This window comes from Gobius niger, assembly GCF_951799975.1.
Source record: "Gobius niger genome assembly, chromosome: 21".
NCBI lineage: Eukaryota > Metazoa > Chordata > Actinopteri > Gobiiformes > Gobiidae > Gobius > Gobius niger.
In genome coordinates this window covers 24,536,187-24,545,598 of record NC_136872.1, presented here as the reverse complement: position 1 = coordinate 24,545,598, position 9,412 = coordinate 24,536,187, and positions in this window count along the sequence as shown.

Below are 9,412 nucleotides of genomic sequence, written 5' to 3'. Positions count from 1 at the left end.
ATCCAAGCAGAAACTGTCCAAAAATTTACAATTTTAAGGGATTTAAGAATTTTGAAGCTGCTATCACACAAGGGCTCCTTTGGTAAAATATAACTTGACCTGTTAATATTTTTTTTGATTTAAATAGCTTTTGATTTCAGTAAATATGACCTCCTAATGCTACAAATACAACAAATGACCATTTTCAGTTAATTACAAGCTTTAAAATGTATTGAAACGATGAGTTGCATAATAATTTGGAACAGTGGATTTTGAGGTTTTTACTCTATTTATTTTTGAAAAAAATACCGTTATCACTAGGAAATTTTTTCCACCACATTTAAATGATCCTCTACCAGGTAAAGACTTAAAAATTATGCTGACTCTCATTTGAGTTGACAATTTAGAAAATCTTAGAAAAATGTCATTTGCATAATAATTTGGAACACAGTGTAGAATAGTGACAATTTAAGTCCCTACTTTGAAAAAGGATAACCATTTAGGCAAAAGGTAGTAACAAAAATAGCAAGAGGTTTTGTACTTAAAGGTTTTTTATTCCTAAATCAAACCTACCTCAGAGTGAAGCCCGTGCCGTGGACAGTCCCAGTGTGTCAGTGAAATACCTTCGCAGATCTGGATAATATTAAGCACATCTTTGTCTTCATATAGTCATGTGTTCACTCAGACTTGCATATTCAAATTATTTGCAGGTATTAATTTCTCGTCGTCGTCTGCTCTTCACTCGTCATGCAAACCAGTTCATCAGAGCATTTGCCTGTGTTTTGTTAAGTTGAGACACTGACAGTGAATAGGGAAATGTTCTTTTTTGTTGTTGAATTTCAACCTGAAGCTTTCCCTGAACATCACTAATACATTATTTAAACAGGAAAGTCCTTTTCAAGGGAGTCCTGGCCCGAGAAGGCAACGTATTGTACATGTTTTTAGTGGTAGGGGAAACCTAAGTGCCCGGAGGAAACCTACGCTGACACGGGGAGAACATGCAAACTCCACAGAAAGGCCCCGTCCAGGTGGGACCGGTGTTTAGACAGCCCTCCATTTAGACAGCCCTTCATTTAGACAGCCCTACATCTAGACAGCCCTCCATATAGACAGCCCTAGATTTAGACAGCCCTACATTTAGACAGCCCTACATTTAGACAGCCCTACATCTAGACAGCCCTCCATATAGACAGCCCTAGATTTAGACAGCCCTACATCAAGACAGCCCTACATTTAGACAGCCCTACATTTAGACAACCTTCCATTAAGGCAACCCTACGTTTAGGCAACCCTCCATTAAGGTAACCTTCCATAGATAGACCTACATTTAGAAAACCCTCCATTTAGACAGCCCTACATTTAGACAGCCCTCAGCCCTATATTTAGGGCTGTCTAAATGGGGGGTCTCCTCGGGTCTGAGAATGAGTCTTTGGGACGACAAGCAGGTTCTGGCCAGGGGAGGGTCCTGGATGAGCCTCTGAAAGTCAGCACTAAAACAGTAAAATCAATCCTGAATTTTACAGCCGATATGAGACCTTCGAGGGGCACCTGTTAGAAGTTTAGCAGCAGAATTTTGAACAATTGTCTTGTTGACATGAAAGCATGAATCATTTCCAGGTCCTTTATTGACAACCTTTTGCGAGTTTTAGAGATGAAGGTGACAAAAGCAATTTCGGACAAGATGTTAAGAGTGTGTCTCCAAAGACATGGCCTGGGCTGGTTTCTGAGGCTGGATTGGACAAGCCAGTCGTTGCTGGCCAGTCATAGATGGACACACACACTGAGAACAATGACAAACGATGGAACTCAGCATCATTACAAGAACAATCCGGTTTCTCCTACCACTAACAACATGTACAATAGGCCGTGCATGGAGAGCGATGGATCCTGCATTACTTCATAACTTTACAAGGAAACTTCCCCGCTCTGTGGAGGTGCAGCACAGGAAGCACCAAACTGCTCGGGACACAGAGCCAGACGACCACTTCGTACAGCAAACACGATAACACAGAGTTATATCCTGCGTAGAGCTCAGTTAAAGCAGAACCTAGAGCTCCCACGACCCACACCAACATGATCACCATTATGATCATGACCGTCTGGAAGGCCCTCTGCTTCCATTGCTCCATTTTGTGTCTGTCGTTGTCTCCCGGAGCTCGGCGAGTCAGAGCGAGCAGAACGGAAACGCTACAGAAGGAAACCACCAGAAAGATCGCGATAAACAAGCAGATTATTTCCGTTCTGGGGTAGTCGGGGTAGTAGAGGTGTTTCAAACCCAAATAACCGAGAGCCAGAGCCCAAACGATCCCGAGGGAGACGTTTCTGACCACGACGCCGCGGCGTTGTTTCAGCTTCAGGTAAAAGACGGGGTGGACGACGGCCAGGTATCGGTCGACGCACGTGAGGCCCTGGATCATCAGCTGTGCGCTCAAGAGCAGCTCATACAGGTATTCAGGCGCTCTCTTCGTCTCCTCTGACGGAGCCCAGGAGCCGCACAGGTACAAGGCGGTTACTAAATCGTCCAACACCAGCGTCAGGGCGAGGTTGTAGGTGAAGACGTCGGAGTGGCTGGTGTTGGCGAAGGATCGTTGGGGTTTCCATTGGCGATATCCGAGGAGCAGGACGTACAGAGCCACGGGGAGGTTCAGGAGACTTTGAAGAACGCGACGCCACAACAGCAGAGTGTCGTAAACCGGTATGTATCCACAGACGGAGTTCACAGTGGAGTTCGACGATGAGGAGTTCAGCATGTTTGGAGTCTTCCTTAGACATGGAGGAAGAAGAAGTCTTTGTCAGAGAAATGCTCAGAAAAAAGAGCCTCATTTCCTAGTTATCCAGAGTGTTGCTGATTTCTGGAAACTAGGAAACGAGACCCTAAGTAAAACATCCTGAAATATCCCTTTAAGGAGGAGCGTTGATCTCCACAACCTGATCAAAAAGCTGGTTCTATGCACAATAAGTTTGCAAATTACACTATTGTGACCTTTGCAGCATCTTACAGCCCAACATATAAGTGTTCTGTGCTTCACAAGGTCTTTAAGAACTAGAATAGTGACAATTCAAGTCCCTACTTTGAAAAAGGATAAACATGTAGGCAAAAGGTAGTAACAAAAATAGCAAGAGGTTTTTTATTCCTAAATCAAACCTACCTCAGAGTGAAGCCCGTGCCTTGGACAGTCCCAATGTGTCAGTGAAATACCTTTGCAGATCTGGATAATATTAAGCACATCTTTGTCTTCATATAGTCATGTGTTCACTCAGACTTGCATAATCAAATTATTTGCAGGTATTCATTCCTCGTCGTCCTCAGCTCTTCACTCGTCATGCAAACCAGTTCATCAGAGCATTTGCCTGTGTTTTGTTAAGATGAGACACTGACAGTGAACAGGGAAATGTTCCTTCAACCTGAAGCTTTCCCTGAACATCACTGATACATTATTTAAACAGGAAAGCCCTTTTCAGGGAAGTCCTGGCCCGAGAAGGCAACGTATTGTACATGTTTTTAGTGGTAGGGGAAACCTAAGTGCCCGGAGGAAACCTGCGCTGACACGGGGAAGACATGCAAACTCCACAGAAAGGCCCCGTCCAGGTGGGACTCGAACCCAGGACCTGCTTGCTGTGAGCCACGCGTTGCAGAGACATTGCTGAGACTGGCAATGTCTCACTATCCCGGCCTGATAGCGTCCGTACAGAGGGCTGATCTCACCTGCCCGGAGACTAGTTGGAGACTCGACCTGCCGCTGGTCACAGAGACGTCTCTTGGAGATAAGGCGAGTCTCTATGTAGTATCAAGGAAATAAAACAGGTTCGATTTCAGCAGAGTCTTGTTGTACTCAACCTGTTTCTGCAAAGTCCCTGCAATGTCACCAAGACCTGTCAGAGTCTTGGAAAAGTCTCAGCTTAAATTAAACCTGTTTGATTCGGAGACATCTCAGTGACCAGCATCCACTTAAGTCTCCAACTATTCTCCAAGCCGGTAAGATGGGCCCTGGAGACCACACACAGCCCTTTTCCACCAAGCTGGTGCCGGTGCTGGTTCTGGGCCAGTTCCAGTTTCAGAACCGGTTCTTTCGTTTTCCACTGAAAAAAACGCCGGCTCTTGGATCCAAAATCTGTTGCTGGACCAAGAAACAAGCACCAGTGATGTCAGCGGCTGGGGGCGTGGCTCTCTCCTCCAACAAACAATCAATATTAGTTAGTTTGTGCTTATAACTTCCTGGAGAAGCCAAAACGGTCTCTGTGGAGGAAACTGTTGCTTTGCTTTATGCTCTTTAGCTAAAACAAGAAGAAATCAAAATGTTAACGGCTGCTTTGACTGAAACTTAAACTTATTTTTCTGTATTTTATAACCAGAAGTGGCTGTAGTAAGATGTTACTATCCATGTTTTATGTTGACTTCCCAAAGCGTTGCTATGACAATAGGCACAACTCTCATTTTGGTGGGAAACCAAGTCAGTATGGAATCAACCCAGCACCAGAACCAGCCCAGAACCAGCACCTTGGTGGAAAAGCCCTAACAGTGACTGCATGGAGTCTTGAATAAGTCTCTGTACAGTCTCCACTGAAATCGAACCTGTTCGTTTTCACCTGGAGACTTGTCTTATCTCCAGGGGACGTCTTGGAGCCATCTCTGTAAGGATTGTAACGAAATCTGAACAGGCCTCTGACTCATGCTTTGCTTACACGCTACAGAACAAGAAGACCATGTCACTGAGATGAGCTGATAGACAATGGTCCACACCACAATCATTCTGAACATAACGTGAACTACAGATAAAGTACAAACACATAGACACAAACAACTGACTCAGAGATAGGCATCACCCTCTCTGTGCAGAGAAGTGCAAGACTAGGATAAAAGGAGACTGGCAACGGAGGTCTGGACTTCTTCTCTTTCTCTGAAGTCACCAGCTGGTTATACTGCTTTGTAACTAGGAACAATGGCAATAAAAGCCTTATCTTTGAGACAACTTCTATCTCCAGTGCTTGCTTTGGCTATATCCAAATAACTGTTCTCTCGTGATACAAAAGAACCAGATCCTAACAGGCAACTTGGGTCTCCAAATAGTTTTCAGGTTGATGCGACAGGCCCTTTATGTATTAATGTAATGGAAAGATTCATATAAAAAAGACTGATATGATACTGGTTATATCTATTGAACCATGTTGTGATCAGGGTAGATTCCCCTGGGTGCTCAAAGATTCGGGATCGGCGCCGATGCTACAGGAGAACTTTCCCGCTCGGTGGAGATAAAGCACAGGCAGCACCAAACTGCACGGGACGCCTAACCAGATGATCGACTCGTACATCAAACAAGGAGTAGAGGGGTGTAACTCGGCATAGAGCCCAGCGAGCACAGTAACAAGGACCCCCACGACCCACACCAACACGACCACCATGATGGTCGTGACAGTCTGGAAGGCCCTGCGCTTCCATTCGTCCATCCTGCGCCTGTCGGTGTCTCCTGGACTGCGGCGAGTCAGAGCGAGCAGAACGGAAACGCTACAGAAGTAAACCACGACAAAGACCGCGATCAACAAGCTGGCGAACTCCTTGCTGGGGTAGTCGGGGAAGTAGAGGTGCTTCAGACCCATGTACCCGAGAGTCAGAGCCCAAACGATCCCGACGGAGGCGTTTCTGACCACGACACCGCGGCGTTGCTTAAGCCTCAGGTAGAACACGGGGTGGACTATGGCCAGGTATCGGTCCACACAGGTGAGGCAGTGGACCAACATCTCTGCCACGAAGTGTGAGTTGTAAATGTAATCGCCCGCTCTCTTCATCGCGTCGGACGAGGCGCACAGTGAGAGACCGGTTCCTAAATCCGCCTGCAGCAGCGTGAGCGCCATGTTGTAGGTGAAGACGTCGGAGTGGCTGATTTTGGCGAAGGATCGTTGGGGTTTCCAGCGCCGGTGTCCCAGGTACAAGATGTACAGAGCCACGGGGAGGTTGAGGAGAGTTTGAACGATGCTCCGAGATAAATGTAAGATGTTGTAGACTGGTATTTGTTTACATTGTTCACTCGCAGAAAGAGATGGAGATGAAGAGTTGTTCCACATGTTTTCGTCTTCCTTATGCACAGAAAAAATATTTTGTGTTAAGTAGTGACCACAATGCATTGCATGAATTGATAAAAGCACTTGTGAAATTGTCCAAAGAAGAACAAGAGCCTGTTTTTCCTTGTTTTGCTTTCACATAGTATTCTCTATTTCACATAGTCTTTATTGTGGTCTCTGCATGGTCTCCCAAATGTCGATGTGGTCTCAAGCAGTTGTGTAGCAAATACAATTTGTTGTTTCAACCTGTGAGTTGTTTCTGTGACATCCCTGCAATGTCTCCAAGACTTTTCGGATTCCAAGGAGATCTCAAAGAGAACGGCTCTTTGAGATCTGCTTGGAATGTCCTTGGTCTCTGAGATATTCAGGGATGTCACAGAAATGTCATAGGTTCAGACAACAAATACTGTTCGCCACTTTGCCACAGCGGCTTGAGACCACGTCGACATCTCGGAGACCTGGGCTGTATCCGAATGTCCACACTATCCCCTATATAGTGACTATATAGTGACTATATAGTGCTCATGCCATTTTGTAGGGGTGTCTGACCACAATGCATTGCGAGAGTGGGAGAAGAGCATGACAGCGACAGGTCTTTGAACTAAACAACACGACTGAAGTAAATCAGCTGTTTCAGTCGTGTGTTGCGTATTTCTCATGAATAAACGACCTACATATAAACGGTTATGGTGAAAAGATGCTAACGTTAGCTGCTAACCTTTAGCTGGAGCTGTTAAATGACCAACAGCTTCTTCTCGAATAATCCAAGCCATTCATGTAAAATCCATGTGAAGTATAAGCGTATCTGACTCATATTAATCCATAAATATTCCACTGTCTCTGAGTTTGGTCTTTATCGCAGAAACACTTTATTCCCGGAGTTTTGTGAACTTTTAGCAGATGTAGTCGCTCAATCTGCTGGTGTTCAGACACCGGGCTCTGACTGACTTTCGGCACGTCTTTTTTTCTTCCTTTTTTGGTGATGACAGTAACGCCTGTAAAAGTGCCAAACCAGTCGTTCTGTTTCATAAAATAAATGTTTGTAACAATAAATAAATTCAGATAAAAAAATAATAAAAAACATATCTGCAGCTGCAGCGCGCGTGACGTCACGCAGCGCGGAGAAAGTCGTGGCTTGTGTCCGAATCGCCAACAGAATCAGTGACTATATAGTCGACTATATAGTGCTGGCCTATGTAGTGAATGAGGGGTTAGGGTCTAGTGTGGACATTCGGATACAGCCCTGGACTACCTGGAGACTCGCCTTATCTCCAGGTCACATATCGGACACATCTCCATGACCCTGGTCTCCAACTAGTCTCTAGGCTGGTGAGATAAGCCCTTTGTATGACTGCATTCAGTCCGAGTTGTGGAGACAGAACGTCTCTGCAGGTGAGGAACAGCACATGGCTTAGGTTTGAATCATCGTTCAGCTCGAATTAACATTTTGCTGAAGAATCCTGTACATTTCAGAGCATTTACGTCCAGGTGGAAACCTCTGGTTAAAAACTTTCGCCAATCATCACCCAAGCCTAACTTTCCCCACGAGCCAGTTACATAATCAGACCATGGAGAGTCTTCCTTTCCTTCCATCTTCTTCTCTTCTTGCATAGGGCATTTTAACGTCTATGAAAACTCACTTTGTAAAGAGTCAATCCATTTAAAATCCATTAATCATCAAACCTCTAATGCCAGATGGGAATATCATTGATGACAGAGAATTACAAAACTAGATATGAGAGAAAGTTTGCTGTCAAATGTTTCTGCAGCTCTTACCTGAAAAGTCCGTCTGCTGTTTCTGGGTTGTGGATCTTTACGCTCCGTCCCCTTCTGTAAATAAGAACCCGACCACATTCAAATGGACTGGATGCAAACGCTGCTGTTCACTCTTCACGCAAAACAGATTGTGCAACTGCCTCCTGTATGTTTATTCAAATATATATATATACATAACTCACAGAAAGTACTTTGCAATGTCACATTAAATCACACACATCACTGCAGGAGAACACACTGGTGGATTAGTAACACAAAAACTAACATAATGTGGATTTGTAAGTGAATTATAAAGTCACTGCCCCTGACAGGTTTAACCCCAAAGATATTGAAAGAATTAAAAGAACAAGGTTTAGAAATACAAGAATAGGTGTCGAGTGTCATTATTATGCATTTTCTTTGCAAATGTCAGTTCATTTAGACCAGTCTTAAAGGGGGGTATTATGCAAAATCTACTTTTTCAAGCTGTACATCATGTTATTATGTCACTCCCTCATTAAAAAACATGCCTGAAGTGTTGCCTTGGCACATTCACGTATTTTTGAGTAATCTGTAAAAACTCTGATGGCGGCCATTTTAGGGATAGGTTTGCCTGAGTCCTCCTGGGAACGCCCCCACCTCCTGGAGACGCCTCCGAGCTTTCGTCACCAGCCGAGTAACCGACCACTGCTCCTCAGCAGAACCCCCTCCCCACTGATGCCACAGACAGCGTGTGGAGGGGGCGTGTCGGAAAGGCTCAGAGGCTCTTAAAGAGACAGAGGCCTATTTCAAGACATTCACTACAGCCATTTTGAGAGAGACATTTTATACAAGGCAGTTATTCTAATTTACTGCATTTACAGACCAACAGACGGTTTGTCATCATTGTAGTGTGATATAGACTGGTGCTATGTGACTGAAAAAAGCAGAATACCCCCTCTTTAATAGATGATGACACTAAAGCCTTTAGTTCTATTTTGCCCATAGCGCTAAAGGCGAGACCCTGCAGGTGACTGAGGGAAAAATTAATCTTATCTTCAGGGGAAGTTTTGGAGCGATCTCAATGACCAGCAGAAACTCGAGTCTCGTCTCTAGGCTGGTGAGATAGGCCCTTTATGTATTCATGTAAAGGACAGATTCACATGAAAAAGATTGATATGATACTGGTTATATCTATTGAACCAAGTTGTGATCAGGGTAAATTCCCCTGGGGATCGATGCTACAGGAGAACTTTCCCGCTCGGTGGAGGTACAGCACAGGCAGCACCAAACTGCACGGGACGCCTAACCAGACGATCGACTCGAACATCAAGCAAGAAGAGACGGTTTGTAACTCGGCGTAGAGCCCGGTGAGCAGAGTAACGAGGAACCCCACGACCCACACCAACACGACCACCATGATGTTCGTGACCGTCTGGAAGGCCCTGCGCTTCGATTCGTCCACCCTGCGCCTGTCATTGTCTCCTGGACTGCGGCGAGTCAGAGCGAGCAGAACGGAAACGCTGCAGAAGTAAACCACGACAAAGACCGTGACCAACAAGCTGATGAACTCCCTGGTGGGGCGGCCGGGGAAGTAGAGGTGCCTCAACCCCATATAACCGAGAGCCAGAGCCCAAACCAT